This window comes from Solea solea, chromosome 1 (genome assembly GCF_958295425.1).
Source record: "Solea solea chromosome 1, fSolSol10.1, whole genome shotgun sequence".
In the NCBI taxonomy this organism is placed as follows: domain Eukaryota; kingdom Metazoa; phylum Chordata; class Actinopteri; order Pleuronectiformes; family Soleidae; genus Solea; species Solea solea.
The window spans coordinates 38,029,553-38,047,258 of record NC_081134.1 but is presented as its reverse complement, the minus strand read 5'-3'; the positions used below and the strand labels follow the sequence as shown (position 1 = coordinate 38,047,258).

The 17,706-nt window shown below is 42.4% G+C and overlaps 1 protein-coding gene across 1 annotated transcript in view; it reads right to left on the bottom strand.

Annotated features, from left to right (window-relative positions):
• The window catches only part of kcnb2b (potassium voltage-gated channel subfamily B member 2b), an 83,213-nt gene extending 81,845 nt beyond the window's left edge, over positions 1–1,368 (bottom strand). The window contains exon 1 of the mRNA XM_058645023.1: positions 787–1,368. The gene's annotated coding sequence lies outside the window, so the exon portion shown is untranslated. The remainder of the gene's footprint in view (positions 1–786) is intronic.
• Positions 1,369–17,706: the final 16,338 nt, after the last annotated feature.

Here is a 17,706-nt window from a genome sequence, read left to right as displayed (position 1 = left end):
ATCTGTTTAGTGTTATCGATCCCTTCTTCACATTTCTACAAAGGTGTTAGGCAGAATCAATGACTTTGTTTTAACAGTCAATATGGCTGCTATGCTTTGCACTCCTCTCCTGCACTGCTAGGGCTGTAGTGAGGCGATGAACTCCTGCTGGAGCACTACTTTCTCTGCAGCCCATCGGTCAAAATGGGACTCAGGGGTAAGTCAGTGAACAAATTAAAGACACCTAGAAATTCAATTATATATCATCAGTTTGGTTGGAGGAGACAAATGTGAGAGCAAGTCGGGGAATGTTGTTTGATTCCTCATTAATATTGTTAACCTTCAGTCATTATAGTCACATTTACTGACATGATATCAAGTCCCTATAATGTAAATAACCACTGTAGAGTAGCTGATGTAACACACGTATAATACTTGTATTAGTAAAGCTATAATATGTGTGTGGTTAGAGGTTGTTCCTGAATGCAACAGTTTACATGTGCCACTCATTTCTTAAACCTCACATATACAATATTTTATTTTTTTCCCCCACATGGAACAATGTGAGTGGATGAAGGTGGTGAAGCTGCATCACAGTGATAATCTATATCTACTTGTTAAATAATACATTGATACCTGTTACGCTACAACGTGTAAGGGGTTTTTAATGCCTTCATATTCCTGCACCTCCGGTGTAACTCAGAGTACTATTTTGTCCTGGCAACGCGCAAATGTTGCTCTCCACTCGGCTCAAAGTAGTGCTCACCAGACACGCACAATATCACGTCAATACAGTCAAGTCTTTACCTTGTCGAGATGAACCACCGTTTGCATGCAAACTCCTCTTGTTCCTACGGGAGCAGCGGATGGAAAGGGAGCCGGGATCCCCCTTTAGTCAAGCGGCCACGACTGTAGAGAACACTCCGCGGACGCTGCGCAGAGAACGCGCGCCCCACATTTTGTTGAAAATGAGTCGCGTTGAGGGGGAAAACCAGAAGAAGAAGAAAAAGCGTGAATATCCCGCAGTAAAATAATTCAAAGACTTCGCAGCCAGCGCTGTGTCGCCATCGAAACACTGTGGAAAGAGTCTCGCCTTCATCCAAAGAAGCTGGGCGCGTGCAGAGAAGACTGGCTCCACTGGCTCCACTGAATCACTGTGGCTGCGGACGTCGTGCGCGTAAAAGGCAGCGAGAGGGAACGGGATAAGCGAACTGCAGAGTGTCCCGCTGTACACTACTTAAGGAGGAGCAGGCAGAGGAGGCACTCAGGCTGCACAGCATCCGAAGTGAAAACCCTAATGCAAGTCACCAGTCGGTTATATTCCGAAACACAACACAGACATTATAGGCAGCTATTTCCCCCGCGCCGAGAGTCTGAGAAAGCAAAAACAATTGATGTTAGTTTTACTTCCGTTATTAGAACATGTTACAGAACCTCATCTCGCATCTTAGAATGGGAGCATTCACTGCCGATTGCTCCTTAAAGGTCCAGTGTGTATCATTTGGGAGGACTTAGAAGCAGATATTCAGTGTACTACCCACAAGTATGTTTGAAAAAGAGTATAATCACTGTACAATAAAATAAGAATTGCATTTCTGTAGCCCTCTATAGCTTCATATATGTACCTTAGGCAAAGCTAGAGCATCTGTTTTTTTGTTATTCAATGTATTACCATCTGCAGCCTCACAATTCGATGTCACTAAATGTGTATCATTCAATTTACTACCTATGTGTTTGTTTGAATAAGTGTTTATATACACTTATACATTTCTATAGCCTTCTTTATGTACCTTAAGGGCCTGGTTTACTTCCACATGCACCGTGGGCATTACACCACATCTGCCCAGATTTTGGAACCATGCGTACGTAGACAGGGCATGCGCAGACTAAACTTCTGCCTCACTGGTCGGTGGAGTATTAAACCCCGCTCACCAAGTCGAAAACATTTTTCAAGGATAGTTGTCCGTGCCTCGAACCAACTGACACCCCGACTACCCTGCCCGACGGGCCTTTCAGCCGTGAGCCGCGCGAACCAGACGTGTCTGAGGGAGCTGTAGCGTTGTTCTCCTCTTCTTTGGTAGGAATGCGTTCCATTCCCTGCATCCAGACTTGTACCGACACCCAGTGGTGAAGTGGGATACTGCAGGACCCTGACGCTAGTATACCAGGGTCCGCGATCTGCACAAACGTCTTGCAAGGGCCTTGCTTTACAGAGGCCGCCCTCTTGCACTGCCATGTTTCTCCAGCAGGGCAAACCTGCCAGAGCATCTGATTTGTTTTTTATTATTATTATTCAAACAAAGAAGAACGGCATCCTCTCTACTATGTGCTGATGTGTGAGTCAATTTCTGCAGTCTCACCATTAGATAAAAACTAAATGTTGCACCCTGGACCTTTTTAAAGGCTGCATTTAAAGTGCTGGTGGTGTTCGTTATATTACAGAAGCATTTAAACTGCAGCAACCTTTGGTGAAATGACCACACACATGATCGCATTTGCCACGCCGCAAATGTCGATTTTAATCTCCAGCGCTGAAAAGGCTGCCACCAACTTGGCTGAAAATAATATTTTCCCTGAGCTTCTTTTTTAGGACACGAGCACAACAAATTGCTGCCTCCAACCCACACTCACTCTCACACTAACAGCGCTGCCGACTATTACGAGCAAAACAGCCAAAAACCTCACTAAACCGAGTACTTGAGATGCTCGATTTCACTTTGCACTTTGATTTCCCTTTTCTTTTTTCTTTTCTTGTACACTTGAGAAAGCCATCAGCAGTAAGTCAGTCATAAAGCCAGGCAGATGCACCTTATGCCTCCTCCAAGTAATCAAACCCATTTTCTCTATTAGTTATCAATATATAATGATCTCCTGACTCCCTGGTTTTGAATGAATAAATAAAGATATTAGATTATTATTAGTTCCCCTTATTATCCCCCAGATCGTTACCTGTGTCACTGTTCCGTCTAATCCTCTCTGTCTTTCCCTCGCTCTCAAGTCATACATGAATAGTGTTCAATACAGCAATGATATTTCCCTGTAGAGCTTATGTGTCAGTTGAGCGTTTCCCCTTAGCCAAGCGTTTTTCCAGAAATTTGATTATGCACTGCATATGTGTAATTGATTTCCCTGCCATGTTCCTTCCTTCCAGTGACACGTGATCAATAATGGTGCATTGACGAAAACAGGGTGTGTGGGGGGGGGGGCTCCGTGTGCATGTGTGTCTTAAGTGTGTGGTCACTGTTTGGTCTTTTTTTTGAAGGTCAAAAGGCTTTGGCACTGTCTTGATTTCGGACATACAGTAGATCTGCAGGTGCACAGACTCTTCACGCCCAGTAATCGCATATGGATCATTTGAATGTGACCTTTCCACTCAGTCTGAGTCTAGAGCACACGAGCTGTGGGTTTGCTGTGCAAATTTGATTTGAATATGACAAGAGGCACAAAGAGGTGTGAAAGTACACACTCGCCGGCCACGCAGCAGTGGCACCCAGTGTGGTCTTCTGCTGCTGTAGCACCCAGCTTCAAGTTTCTTTCATCTTGAAGTGACCAGGCCATTGTCCTCTGATCGCTGGTGTCAACTCAGAGAAACTGCCACTGAGTGGATATTTTCTCTCTTTCAGACCATTCTCTGTAAGTGGTTCAGATGACTGTGAATCAAAATCCCCCGTACAGTAGGTCAGCATTTTCTGAAATACTCGGATCATCATGCCACGTTCAAAGTCACTTTTCTTTTCCACTTTGATGCTCAGCTTGAACTCCAGCTGGTCGTCGTGACCATGTCTACATGCTTCAATACATTACGCTGCTGCCATTTGGTATTGTGATTAGACATTTGCATCAACAAGCAACAGTAGGTCATGATGTTTATAACACTGAGGTAAAGATAAAGTTAGCAGACTTGCAGAATTCCTTCCCGCAAACCCTCGACAGCACAATGACATTAATTTGGCAGCACTCAAGTTGAGAAGCCTCTCCCTGACCCTGAGCTGATTGATGCAAATTATTCCCTTGATGACATCAAAACTGCTGACGCTGCATCTGGTAATTATTTCTGGGTACAGTGAAAGGATTAAGGGTAACTGACTGCGTCCCCTTTCGTCAGTTATTATGAAACTGGCAGCCAATCATGGAGTATGAGTCAGGATGTGTGAGTTAGCAGCGACATGGACACACACAACAATCAGCTGAGCCGCGGTGGTGTTGTTCGCCGCGGCCTCTACAGCAGGCAGCAAGTGTTGTGTATTGTAATTTGATACTTGGTGCACTAGATGCTTCCAGCTCTAAACTAAAACCAACTGCATGCACGGTACACCGGGGAGTTGGGGCCAGCCTGCGTCCATCCACGTGGGTGGAATAACTCTGGTTACCAGCTTGATATCTATAATTACTAACTTACCATATAGAAACTTGTTGATGCTCTGCAGGTTATGAAGACGATGAGAAAATGTGTTTTCCCCTTGAGGACGCTCACAGAGATGAGGTTGTGTATGTGTTTTTTTTTAAGCTCTGTGTACAATGTGGGCATGTGAGCCTGTGTGGGCTGTTGCCATAGCAACTCAAATTGTAGCATCATGCTGGAGAAACACTTTTGGCCATGGAGCCAGATAGGCTTGTGAGCTAGCGTGGCTGCTATTTTGTGACAATGATTGAATCAGCTGTTTGGACAATTAACCTTTAGTGTCTGTGTTTAACAGGATACTATTACACAGACTGACAGCGACGATCCTGTGCCGTGATAAGAAGCTTATTCTGTATTATTCTGTGTGTAAGCTTTCAAAGGTGTGGAGCCCACCAGTGTTTGGTGTCACTGTCACACACTGTCATCAATCTTAGAGCAAAAAGAGTTGACTGACTCTCCATCTGCCTCGTCCCTGAGCCATCACTGGCTGGTGATATTTTCCATTTCCAGATTGTCATCAAATTCAAATGCATCCACTCTATCATCCAAATGACACTGTGGACAATCTCGCACCTCACAGCTCCGGCTTCTGATGCTGTCAGCACTTTAGAGTGAGACACGTCACCATCATCTGTTCATAGACAGATACACTCAGGGGCCAATACACGGATCTTTCCGTAGATTTCCAAATCATCAGCTGAATGCATTTGATAAAGAATTTGCTTCTGTAGTTTTCTTGTACATAAAATGGCTTTGTGTCAGTGAGTGTGCGTGAATGTGCGTGGAGGGGAAGAGATAGAGAGAGGAGAAAGAACTGTGGATAACTGTAATTTACTGTGTGCTCCTGCAGGAGGAGGAGGAGAGCAAAAGTCACATTCGCTTAAATTACAATAATAAGCATTCAATCAATGCGCAGTACCTTTCTATTAATGGAAAGCTAAGACAGATTTGAATGCTTGGTAGGGGAGAAAAAATACAAAAATTCATAGGTAGGCAAAGTAAAAAAGGAAATATATCCATGCTCCCCCCCCCCCCCCATTTTCTCTCACTGTTGCCTGTGCATTAAATTTTTAGGCCTTGTGTATAACTTTCAGAGGTGTCATTTATTATTCGGTGAATTTCAAAGTTCTGTGACTGGCTCCAACGTGAGACCACCATCTGTGTGACTTCGCATATTCCATCACAATACATTACGTGCGAAAGAGTGTGCGGCTCCGTCTCTGCTTTCCTGTGTGTGTGTGTGTGTTTTTGTCAATAAGAGGGAGGAAACACAAGCGCCTGTTTATTCTCTTTGGCTATTTTTAGCTGCCGGCCATGTCAAGGTCCACACAAGCACCCACCCACAGTGGGCAGCAGTGGCCTTCGATATAATGGTCTGCGGTAGACCAGAGTCATTAATCTATGTCATCTTTTCATTCATCCACCCCCCCCAACACACACCTGTTCACCTCTGATGCCACCAACAACTCCGAATGTGTCAAAAATACACATGGCTCAATGAACGTGAACATGAACATGCTTTGGTGTTTGGTTGTGCAGGATGTGCCGGAGACTTAACAGCCTTAGTCTGTAACATGTAACCTTGCAATAACTAGATCCGGGTTCAATCCACCACCAACAAGCAGTTTTTGGACGTCTGTGTACAGTATGTCTTGTTGTAAGATCTGACCACATGATTGATGACACCACCATCTGTCTGGAGTTGTTTGTGTAATACGGCCAATGCTATGGACAAGTGTATTATATATAAACAGAATTAGGGCTGCATTTTCATTATCGATTAATCAGTTTTCTTGATTATTTGAATGTCAATGATTATGTTCTCAAATGTCCAGAATGATTCAGTTTTAAGGATTTCTTTGTGACGTGGAGCAAAGAAAGCAGAAAATACTCACATTTAAGAAGCTGAAAAGTCTGAAAACCTTCATGGAGTAATTGTTGCAGGCCCAGATAGAATAGTTACCGCAATAAATAAATGCATTTATAGTGTAACTGTTGGTTTCTCTCGCTTCTGTATTTGAATCAACAAGCAAAAACAGGCAGAAAGAAACACTTCCTCTTACTCTTATTTAACCCCTGCATCGCCCTTTCCCAAAAAATGCTACATTTGCACACAGCGTCACTGCATATACCTCCAAATGTCAGGATAACGTGTCATACTCCCTCTGCATTTGTCACTGTGAATAATTCCACCTTGCTGGGAAGACAAGACACTCAACGCTGCACCTTCACCCAAAGTGCTTTTGGCTGAACGATAATGTGAATATAATGCTCTCGCACTAATTGGTGTGAAAACAGTCAGACTGGCAAATTGACCTGTCACTCCTGTCAAGAGTCGTCTTATGAATGCAAGCATTTATGTAATCAGGGCAGGTGTGGCACCTCAAGCATGTTCTAGTGATTAAAGTGTGATGTGCACTGGAGTGAAAGACAGGGAGGATGGATGATGGTATGAATAGTAATGAAGTCACTTGTGATGGCGCTGGCGGGCAGATTATCTGGGATTTGGGGTGAACCATTTAGTAAGTTAGGTGATGGGGACATTTTGTAATGGACGGCTCTTAGAATATATATATATATATATTACAACCATAAAAATATAGACAGATAGTCTTCTGTTTTCAGTTTAAGTGGCAATAAGCTCACCAGGGGGTGACAGTAGCAAGTCGTCTTTCATCTTGAAGTCCGTGGGTTTGATTCCCAGCTTCACATGCTGATATGTCCTTGGGCAAGACACTTAACCCCATGTTGCTCTAATATATAAATTCAAGCCACTTACCATTTACAAAAATAATTTAGTTTAAATTATACTGAGACTTCTCATTTACAAAGTCAGTCAACAATTTCCCGGGACTTTAATGGCCTCACTCAAGGTTTCAGGTCTTCTGCAATAGCACATTGTTATTTATTTAGTTTTTTAAATTATGTTTCCATTTATAGGAAGATATAGAGACAGTAAAGTGTGCTCACCAGCCTGGTGACATCTTTGCATTTCCCCTTTTAACTGCAATAGCATGTTGCAAATCATGGTTTGTGTTGTACCCGAGGAAGACTACATCCACTTTTTTCATACACAGTCTATACGACTGGTTTTGCGTCTTTAACCAACAGAAGCAGAAATGCGTTAGAACTTTCCTCTCAATCATTTACGCAGATGCACCCCAAACATTCCCATGTTTATGCTTCCATAATTCAGCGAGCTGCACTGATGCTGTTGTCAGTTGTGTAATTGGGTCCACAGGTAGTGTTGCGATGCTGCGAGTCGCGCTGTAAAAAAATGTGAACGATTAATCATTTGGACAGGAAACCAAAACTCGCTGGAAGGAATGTCATCATGGGGGAAATTCCTTCTTCCTCTCACAAATGACCACGGTAGTCTGTTTAAATGTGTGGATAATGCTGACTCTTGTTCTTAACCTTTTAAAGTGACAGAATGATTTGAATCCTATACTAAAGTCCAAAACATGGTAAAAAACATTTTATTTCCCAATATAAAACAAAGCGAAAACAAAGTGAAATGGCAGCTTTTAAATGTAATCAAATATTGGAGAGGTTACAGTGCCTCTAATATTGATACTGCACTTAACCACTAATAGCCTTTTGAGGGAGTACCCTGCCCTAAAATGCTTTGGCTTGCAGGAAGCAACATTTAATCTATTGTGTGCCAATTTTGGGGTTCAGTATATTGACAAAGAACAAAGCTACAAGTCTCTCTATAGCCCCCTAATAAATAAAGCAGCAGCTGCTCTCGTATTATGGAACAACATGCTCTTGGTTCTTAATGATTGGATCAATTCATCTTAGTCTCTCTTGGTTCATTTCTGATTAAGCAGTTTGTATATTAGTGTTCACTGCTGCAGACAGACCAAAAATACAGTAGGTGACAAATGTTTACAAACAGCGCTAACTGTAGGCATGTGCGGACATACATTGTCTGCGAGTCAAGGTCAGACTAAAGCAGGTGATATGACCATATCTTGTTTCCTTGTCGCCTCTGTTGTTTACCTGCTGACGTGGGATCCCAGTCACATTGAGGAGACTGAGCCACCGCGAGCTGTTTCTGTACTTAAAGTATGGGCGATGGCATTGTGCTGACATCCAATCCTCCGTCCCCTCAGCCAACTCGACTTTATGCCTCCCGATGTGCGTATGTGAGTGTTTGTGTGGCTTGGGTGAGTGATAACCTTGGATATTTACATTAAACACTTTGTCAAGTCGCCAGACGTGCGGCAATTTAATGCACACAATTGATATGTTGTATCACTGCCAGTGTCCAGTGGTGCCGTGGTATCGTTTCATCTCGCTCGTGTCCTTCAAGGTCACACATATTGGACTTAAAAGATAATGCAAACTGCTGGCGATGTCAAGATTCTTGATGGCTTCTTGATGGAAGTGCCCACTAATTTAAAGCAGTCTATTAAAGAGGTCACCGTGGCTGATCTCAATTTCCGTCCTTGACGTAGGCGATCCCCCAGAGTGGGCCCCACAGTGATTGACCCAGGTCAGCATCATGGTACTGAGTACCAAGCATGATTGAACAGTCTGGAAAACCATCAGCCTCAATGCTTTACTGTGTACCGTACATTCACTGGTCTGTACCGTACAACTGTCCCACTTTACATCCTCTGCAGAATCTGTTGAGTTTTAAAACCTTCATTTCGTATAGGTTGGATAATACTTTTATAATGCATTTTGAATTAAATTACCCCACAGCAGAGTCAGTGTGTAATCAATTATTCATAGAAACACTGTAGACATTAGACAAAAAGTGCAGGGAACAAGGAGCAGCAGTTTTTGTCTTGGAGGTCTGAAAGTTAGTGTGGCCTGGGGACAGAGAAGTACAATTATGCCTTTAAAAGGAAACTATTACTTTGGGCATTGTCCCAGATAGAAATGTACTGGAAGGGCAACATTTTTTTTTTTTGCCCTTGCCCACTTCCTTTCCTTCTCTCTTTTTTTTGTACTTTGTACCCGTTGCTGTCTTTCACTCCCACAGTCTTGGGAATCCTTTTTCTTTCTTCAGTGAAACAGATAAATTGCACCTGTCTTCTCTGTTTGACTAAAGCTCCAGACAAACTCACACAAAAAGGGCTTCCTATATTTTCGAGGCTGGTGTTTATGTTCACCTTTGTGATTTCTGGATACAACTTTGGGGATTCAAAGCATAAAATATACACATAAGGAAGTGAAACTAGAGCATTTACCATGGTGAACCATGAGTCATTACTGTGTTGGTTAAGCTCGTTTGTTTAGTTTCACCAAATAATTTAAAGCTCCAGTGCATAACTTGATGATAGGTGTTTCCGTATTTGGTGATGATGTTATTATGTTTAGAATCCATGAGCAGATATTGTCTAACATTATTTTCACACTACGTGTTTCACCTGAAAACAAAATCTGTCAGCCAACATATAGCCCCTTTTCCACGAGCATGCTCTGCCTCGCCTTGTCACTGTTATTTTGTGTTTCCATTAGCAAAAGCACCTGGTCCTTTTTGAGTTCCATGCACTGGCGGGGTTCCAAGCGAGCTGAGCTGATCCCTATGCGTGATGTCGCCAGACTGCCGGCCACTGATTGGTCAGAGCGCCGTCACAGGGAGAGGCGTGGGCAAGACGTCCGACGCAAGAATCAAGCCAAGTAATGCCGAACTTTAGATCAGTTAAAAAGACTTAACAATCCTAAAAACGTGGGTTAATCTCCAGCGATTACCACGGACGTGCTATGATGACTCCACCCACGTTGAGGAGGTACGATATTGTAATGGAAACACAACCAAAGCGAGGCGAGCTGGGACCATGTAGTGGAGACACGGTATGTATATCATACATGCCTCAGAGAGAGTTTTTGAGTACAGAACATTTCTCGAACGATAGACGTCACTTCTGTCACTTTTTGTGGGCATTTCCCTGCGTTGTCAGTCATACGCCAACCTGTCTGCAGTCATCATGCTATTGTGCTATATACTAGCCCAGAAATGTCAAAGGGTTCTAAACAATGGTTTTGAACAGAATATGTTTTATTCAAAAGTAATGCACTACAGTTTTCCAGGGCGATTTATTTTCCACACCCTCTCACACTGCTAAAGTTCAAAAGGCTTCTTCCTCCTTCACTGTACAGCTCCTCACCATCTGGGGGGAGGAGAGAGGGGGAGGGGGGCGGGGGATCAGCGACTCAGGGTCATGTACAGTACAGTAAAGCTGCTCAGGCATTGGAAGGTGCCACTTGTTGTTCCCACCCTGTTTTCACTAGTAGAAGTTCAAAAGGCTGACCCCATGAAGTCATCTCTGACACTGTTAATGTGTCTGAATACTTGTGTAAAAATAGATCTGACCAGCGCACTGATGTCGTCAAACGCACAACGATACACACACACACACACGCCCTTTTGTGACATGAACATGTGCTGTGAGGCTGACATGTGCATTTGTCTCTCAGGTTTTAGTTTATCACTATGGTCCTGCTTGTCACGAGTTTTATTCTCAGTTCTTTATGGCCCTTTAATTCAATATACTTAGCTATCACAGGGAGTCAATAGGGATTTTTCCTACCACTGTAAATCTAACACAGGCCCCTTAAGTGTTTTCCCTTTAAATCTTTAAATATACACCTGTAAGTCCAGTAAGCAACAAAAGAGCAGTTTTGGGTTTTTGGATGAATCTCAAACTTGTCATCCTGTCAATGTAAGCTACACTCTTTCACATCCCATGACTTACTTTTATGAACAACCACTCACTCCTGTTGCTCCCAGGGAAACCCCAGTTGGATAGATTCCTCTGTGTTTTTCCTGTGCAGTGATGACAGCCAAACATGTACAGTGTGAGCAGTTCAAAGGTGAACGATTGCGTCTCATTTCTCAGCAGCAACCGAAGATCAAAATGGTTCCAGTCCTATTCTGAAGTGCGTGAGCTAAAAGCATTTTAGACTTTGATGCTTTTCTTTGGAGGACAGATTCCTAATTGATTTTGACTGCACTTTAAAAACCTTACACAAGCTTTGCACTTAGAAATCCCCAATGACGAGGCCGACTGAATGGATCCATGTTTGGGCTTTCTGCCCCTCATCCATCATCCTATGCACACGGCAACCCTCCACGCCTCAATGTGTCCTCTAACCCAGCACAAAGGTCCAATCCCTTGTCCGAAAGCGGAGTCACGGCGAGAAGCATCACAATGAGTTATTGGTGTCACCATAAACAACCCCCCCCCCCCCCCCCTCCCGAGAACAGGTGGTGGTGCCGCGATCGTGGCACCCACATCCTGTGAAGGGATCGGATGCAAGCAAACTGTCACAGTGGAACTGAATTATTGTTGTAAGAATACTGTCTTTGGTTTTTGGACAGGGCTGATAGAGATGCACAACCAGGAGCTACTGTGGCAGAAAATCCTTCAGGGCCTGGCAGTCAGACAGAAAAGGAATGAAGCCCTACGAAGAAAGGGACGGACAGGCCCCTGGCAGCGGTGGTAATGTTATCCCCTGGGTGCTCTGTAACTCACACCTGAGGGAAAGGTTAGCACATTGTTGAACACTATCCATTTGATTACTGTGACAGAAGCAAATGTAATTAAGTAAGGACTGTTTAATTATGTTGAGTATAGGATTCAATGAATATTTCATCTCATTATCTGTGGTTCCTGTGGCAGTGCAAAGCAGTGTTAGATAGTCATGCTACTAACAAGCATCACCGCAACTGAACATGACTCCTGCAATGAACACGCACACGCCACCACACTTGTGTATCGAGAAAAGTCACTGGAGAAGAGCAGGCGATCCGTGTGACACTCCTGGAAAATACATTATCCTTCCTCGCTAACTTTGAAAGTAATTAAAGCAGGCGGGATTTTTCTAACATTTATTATCCACGCTTCACAAAATCGCACTGCATTTAGACTTCAGTGAAACCTGAAGTCATTTAAAAAAAAAAACAAACAAACAACTATAATCATCCTACATGCAGACAATAGGTGGGTCTCCCATTATTGTGCTGAATTGGAGTTAATGCACCATAGTGACCAGAGATTTTTCAGTCATGCATCACGCGCACAAATGGAAGGCTTTCAACATGTCAAAAGAAGATACATTCAACGTGAAAGTAAACATCAACACGTTTCTATATGGTGCGAGTCATGCAGTTTACATCACAACGGCAATTTCTGAACCCATATTTGCTCCGGCCCATTTAAGGTTGTCTCGTGTGTTTACTTTGTGTTGTTGATTTGGCATTGAGTGCTGCCGTTTTTAATGACTGCATTCATCAGTATAAGCTTTCAGACATTAGAAATACAGCTGGACTGTTTTTTAATGCAAGGTGTTTAATTGTCTGCGCTTTAAATGCCCTTTTGGTATTTTATTGATCTAATTTATTCTGAATGGAAACCCTAGAGGGTGTAAAGCCATCTGTTTGACATTGCCAGCTGGACCTTGTCCGATAAGAGACATTTTTACAGCGAGGTTAAGCTTCAGGGCTTTGAAAATACACAATGTAGTGATGCTTATAAGTGCGGATCCATAAAATGGTATCAAACTGATTACAGATTATGAAGGGGAAGCTACAAGGAACACTGATTACATCGTAAATTATGATCTCGATGTCCTGAACCAAAGTACCAGAGTATTTGGAAGGAATCAATACTGCACAGTGTGCAGGAAGAGACGCTTTAAAACAGCTGAGATAACAGCGGGGAGCTCCTGATAGAAGATAGAGAAAAATTTGTGCATTGTCAATACAAACATTATGGGTTTTTTTTAAACTGCAAGGTCAGCTCTGTTGCTTTTCTAGAAAAAAGACCTCCACCAACACACATGAGCACACACTGGTCAATCCACAACATTTCTTCCTGCACTGGTGTGTATCTTATGGTCAGGCACAGTCCTGTACGTTGTCACACGTCCGTGCCGAATATAGCGATATAGAAGTGATGCATTTACACATAAAGTATCTTTGCAAAAGCCCAACGTGTTACAATGAAAACTGAGTTGCACAGAGGATAACTTCTACTGCGAGTGTCTTGACCTGTGCATGTGGGAAGCTGTTTGCCGAGAGATGGAGAGAGAGAGAGAGAGCGAGAGGAGGAGGTTCAAGGGTGAACATGGTTTTCTGAGAGCAAACACACTACCGCACACCAGAGACACTCAACGGAATTTTAGATGCCGTAACAAAAATCCTCTCGCAGCTTTGGTCTCTCACAAGTTTGCCCGAGCAACATTTTTTATGTTAATACCGGCTACAGCTCCATTAAACTCTCACAGGTCTGAAGGTGACACAGTGTGCACCTCTATGGCAGTATACACTCCACAGTACACACTATATAGGCTTACATAAATATCCCCAGTGTATATTAGGGGGAGGGGGATTGAGAATGATTACAAATTTTAGGATTATTTATTGTGTGCTGAGCAGACATGCTGGGAGTTATTTATTTGTGCACCATCAAAAACATTTATGAGTCTGTTTCAGCAGTATGCTCTAAACAAGAAGCCGTAAATCTCCCGGTGTATCCTCACTCCTCTCCCTCTCGCTGCTGGAGCCGTCTCCTCGCTATCTCTGCCGCCAACCTTCTCTTGCTCACATTTCTCAGTCACACACTCGCCACACAAGTAAGCGTCCGCACCCGTAAAGATTTGTCATCAGTTCCAAATTCATCAAGCCTGATTGGATTTTGTGGGGTGACAGGGAAAAGGAGATGGCGCCCGTTTGATTTGGTGTTACCTCTTAAACAGTGAAGTGAAACACATTTCAAAACTAATGTCCTTAGCAGAAGCACAGAATGTGGCCACGAGGTAAGAAAAGATTAATAAGAGGAAGCGCTCAGTTTTTTAGGAGGACACACTCCGCCGCACTCCTCAAGTATATTTGTGGACTTGTGTGCTAAGCATTTTTTTCTTTCATTAAAAATGTAACAGTTTTCCTCTCTAAGAACTGCATGATGCTTTTGAACGGTATGTCTGAAATAGTAAGAGAGCTCAAGTCGTCGACTGCTCCAGTCAGAAATCTGAGTTGTCTCCACAAGGTGGTGTCATGCTCATTAGCTGAATGTTGCAGCTCATTTCCACAACAGTCCATTGGCCTCTTAGCTGAGTGAGTGTTGCTACCGGCCTCTCTCTTCTCCCCCATATCTACACCACATCCTGAAAGAAACAGTGCAAACTCGTGCAAAATAGAATAATGAGTGAATTCTGAATTATGCAAAACAAGGAAGAGAAATATTTGAATTATGTGCATATGTTTTAGGTCAGTTTAATTGGACCTTTGCTTTTCTGTAGTGTTCAGCTCAGCCGAGGGAGCCGGTGAAGCTGGCATTACCACAGTTTTGGTCCAAGGAGCTGGCTGTCTTAACCCATTCACTGACCTTCAAAATAATGGTTGCAGTGAAGTGGAGACAGTTCATTACCCACAATGCCTGTCAGTCCTCTAGCTCACACATCCACAATCACGAAATGAGGGCAGGTAAACAGAGCATTCAAGAGGGGCGACGCTCATCTTTATCTCCGCTACGTATCCCTTCTTTTCAATCCCCTGTGCTTTCTCACCCTTTTACCTGTAAACTCTGCATGCATTGCTGCTCTATGTCTATCTCTACACATAGATACAATTTGCCAATTTAAATATTATTAAAAATACAATTAAGCTAAGAACTAAATGTCCATTACATGAATAAGCATACAACAAAAGTGCAGTCTCTATTTTTATATAAAAAAAATAATAATGCAACAAGATTAGAAATGATAAGACTGTGAAGCAATGAGGGCAAAATCAATAAAACAGGGACAGAAAGTAATAAAATGATTCTATATACAAGCGGGAATATGGTGAGTTGTTCATCTCTAACTGTAATTACAGCAAAAAACACTATGATCATTATAAAGGTAATGTTCACTCAGGCTGTATAGGTTTTGAGCCACATGTCCGCTAATCGAATTTGTTTCCAAATGTGAATCTTCACGTTACAGTGAAATGTCTGTATGGTGGAAAAATGCATTATCCACTCACTCTTTCTTCATTGCAGATGGTCTGGTAACTTTATCCAAGTCCAGCTTTTAAGGCCTTAAATGGTATCCTGTAATCCTGTCTTCAAACAGTAATTCTCCCGTTAAAAACAACTGCAAGACTACTCCAAAAATATTGTACGTGGTGATGATTTGAAACAAAACGTTTCAACTTCTTATTGTTCTGATATATTGCCCTAATCGATAGAAAACATATACATTCATATCTTCCATAGAAACATAATTACCTTTTTTCACGCCCTGCCCGTACACCAGAGGTTTAGCACCCTGCTGAAGAACTTCTTTTAATCAGAAATCAATTACTTATTGATTTGCCAATCCTCCAAGTCTCTTATGGGTGTAAAAAAAACAAATGATGATTGATTACACACTACAAGAACATGTAAACTACCTTTCCATCCCCGGTGACACGTGGCTGAGTGGTCGGTTCTGGTTGTGGTAGTTTACTCAGGCGTGACTTCCACGGTGTCACTGTTAACAAGTGCTGTCTCGGCCAAACAAGTGGAACTAACAATGACTCATGATGCTCTCAACTGAGTCATCGCCAGCACGTGTATGCGTTGAACAGTAGGTACATTGACCACAGACATGGACGCTTTTAATAACACATACAAATATGAATGTTGTGAGTCATATGTCAACGATATCTAATGGAAAAGGCTGGTTTACCTATAGTATTCAAAGCATACGTTGTTACAGAACTGGCAGTAAAAGTATATATCAAACTCTATCAAACTATAAAGCTTGCTATATTTAAAGTGGGCCCCCCTCATTTCAAGACCAAAAAGACCAGAAACCAATGACATTATTTAAAAATGGTATTTTGTCAATAATCTATCATACACTTAAGTCTCTGTACATAGTAAGGCAGATACAATTTTATAGAGAGAGGAGAAACAGGAACAAATCTCTAACTGAACCAGACTCAAAAACGTGCCTTGACCGGTTGGGGTGAAAGGGGAAAAATGGGGGACTGAGAGGGGGGAGAGAAAAGGAAAGAGGGAGGCGAGGTAGAGACGGAGGGAAGAAACCAGGAGCAAGCTTTATAGGTTTAGACAGGACAATCCTAAATCAGTTATGACCTGTTTATAGTTCCACATATGTCATATCCATGTCATTTATACAAGCAGCAGCAGGGATTGTTGATAAAAATAAAAAATAAACGATACCAATACCAACTTTGATTATAGCATAATAATAATGACAATAATACTACTGCAAGTGATAATAACAACAACCTTGAAATTGGATCTGGATCCTGCAGCCTGCAAGATGAGGACAAAGATAAAGAGTGAGAGCCTTTCCTTCCTGTCCTCCCTCCCTCTCTTTCTCTCTGTCCCCATCTCTAACTAAGCTTTATTAAAAAGGAAGGAAGTCTAACTGTAAAGACAGAGTGTGTGCCTGCCTCCCGAACCATCTGTTGTGCCAAAAGATGTTAACAGAGGCTTTAAAAAAAAGGACAGATAAAAAACAAACAGTAAAGACCTGTCATTCATATTTACATACACATATTTATTCAAAGCAAAACACAGTGTTTCTATAAGGATTTAACCAAATAAAGTAAAGAATTGGCAGTTAAATGCACATTTCTTAGGCTTCATAAAATAGTTTTTTGCTGTAACATTAGGCATGAAATGTTTAAATCCAATTATTCACAGTTAGGTAAACTGGTGGAAATTATTATTTTGATATTACCCAAACTTGCATAAATTAGCATAAATGTAGTGCTAATGATTGATACAGGGCACAACACTGACAGCGGGAAGAATACTTCCAGAAGAGGATTAAAGGTCGGTTCATGGGAAGGGGTCTTTCTCTTCTTCAGTCCTGGTCTGCGGCAGTTGTTGCTGATGTTGCAGTGTGATTCGGTGGGGGACGCTGGTGTCGTCCGTCATCTTGAAAAGTTTATGAAGAAACTGTCAGGGGAAGAGCACAGAACATAAAATAATTATGTGATGAGGAGTAATATAAAGTATTTAGAAGCAATGTCAGGCATAACAAATGGACATGACTTTAAAGAAATGCAGGAAAAATGAACACAATTACAGACTAAGCAGATGGGGTCGCAGGATGGGATAGAAACGATACTGTCGCTGCAGCCTGTGCAGATCATGATTGTTTTTCCCAATTGAACCTGTGCAAATCCACACAGATAATCACAGGCACTGGGATCAGGGATTTAGACTTCAGGGGGTTCCAGTGTAGTCATAATGCTTGTGGCGGAGTCAAGACAATGCAGCTGAGCTGCTGTCGGAACAGTTTTGGGTTTGGAGAGAAAGGAAACCCATGAGAGACGGGAAGTAAGGGGCAGAGTCGGAGAC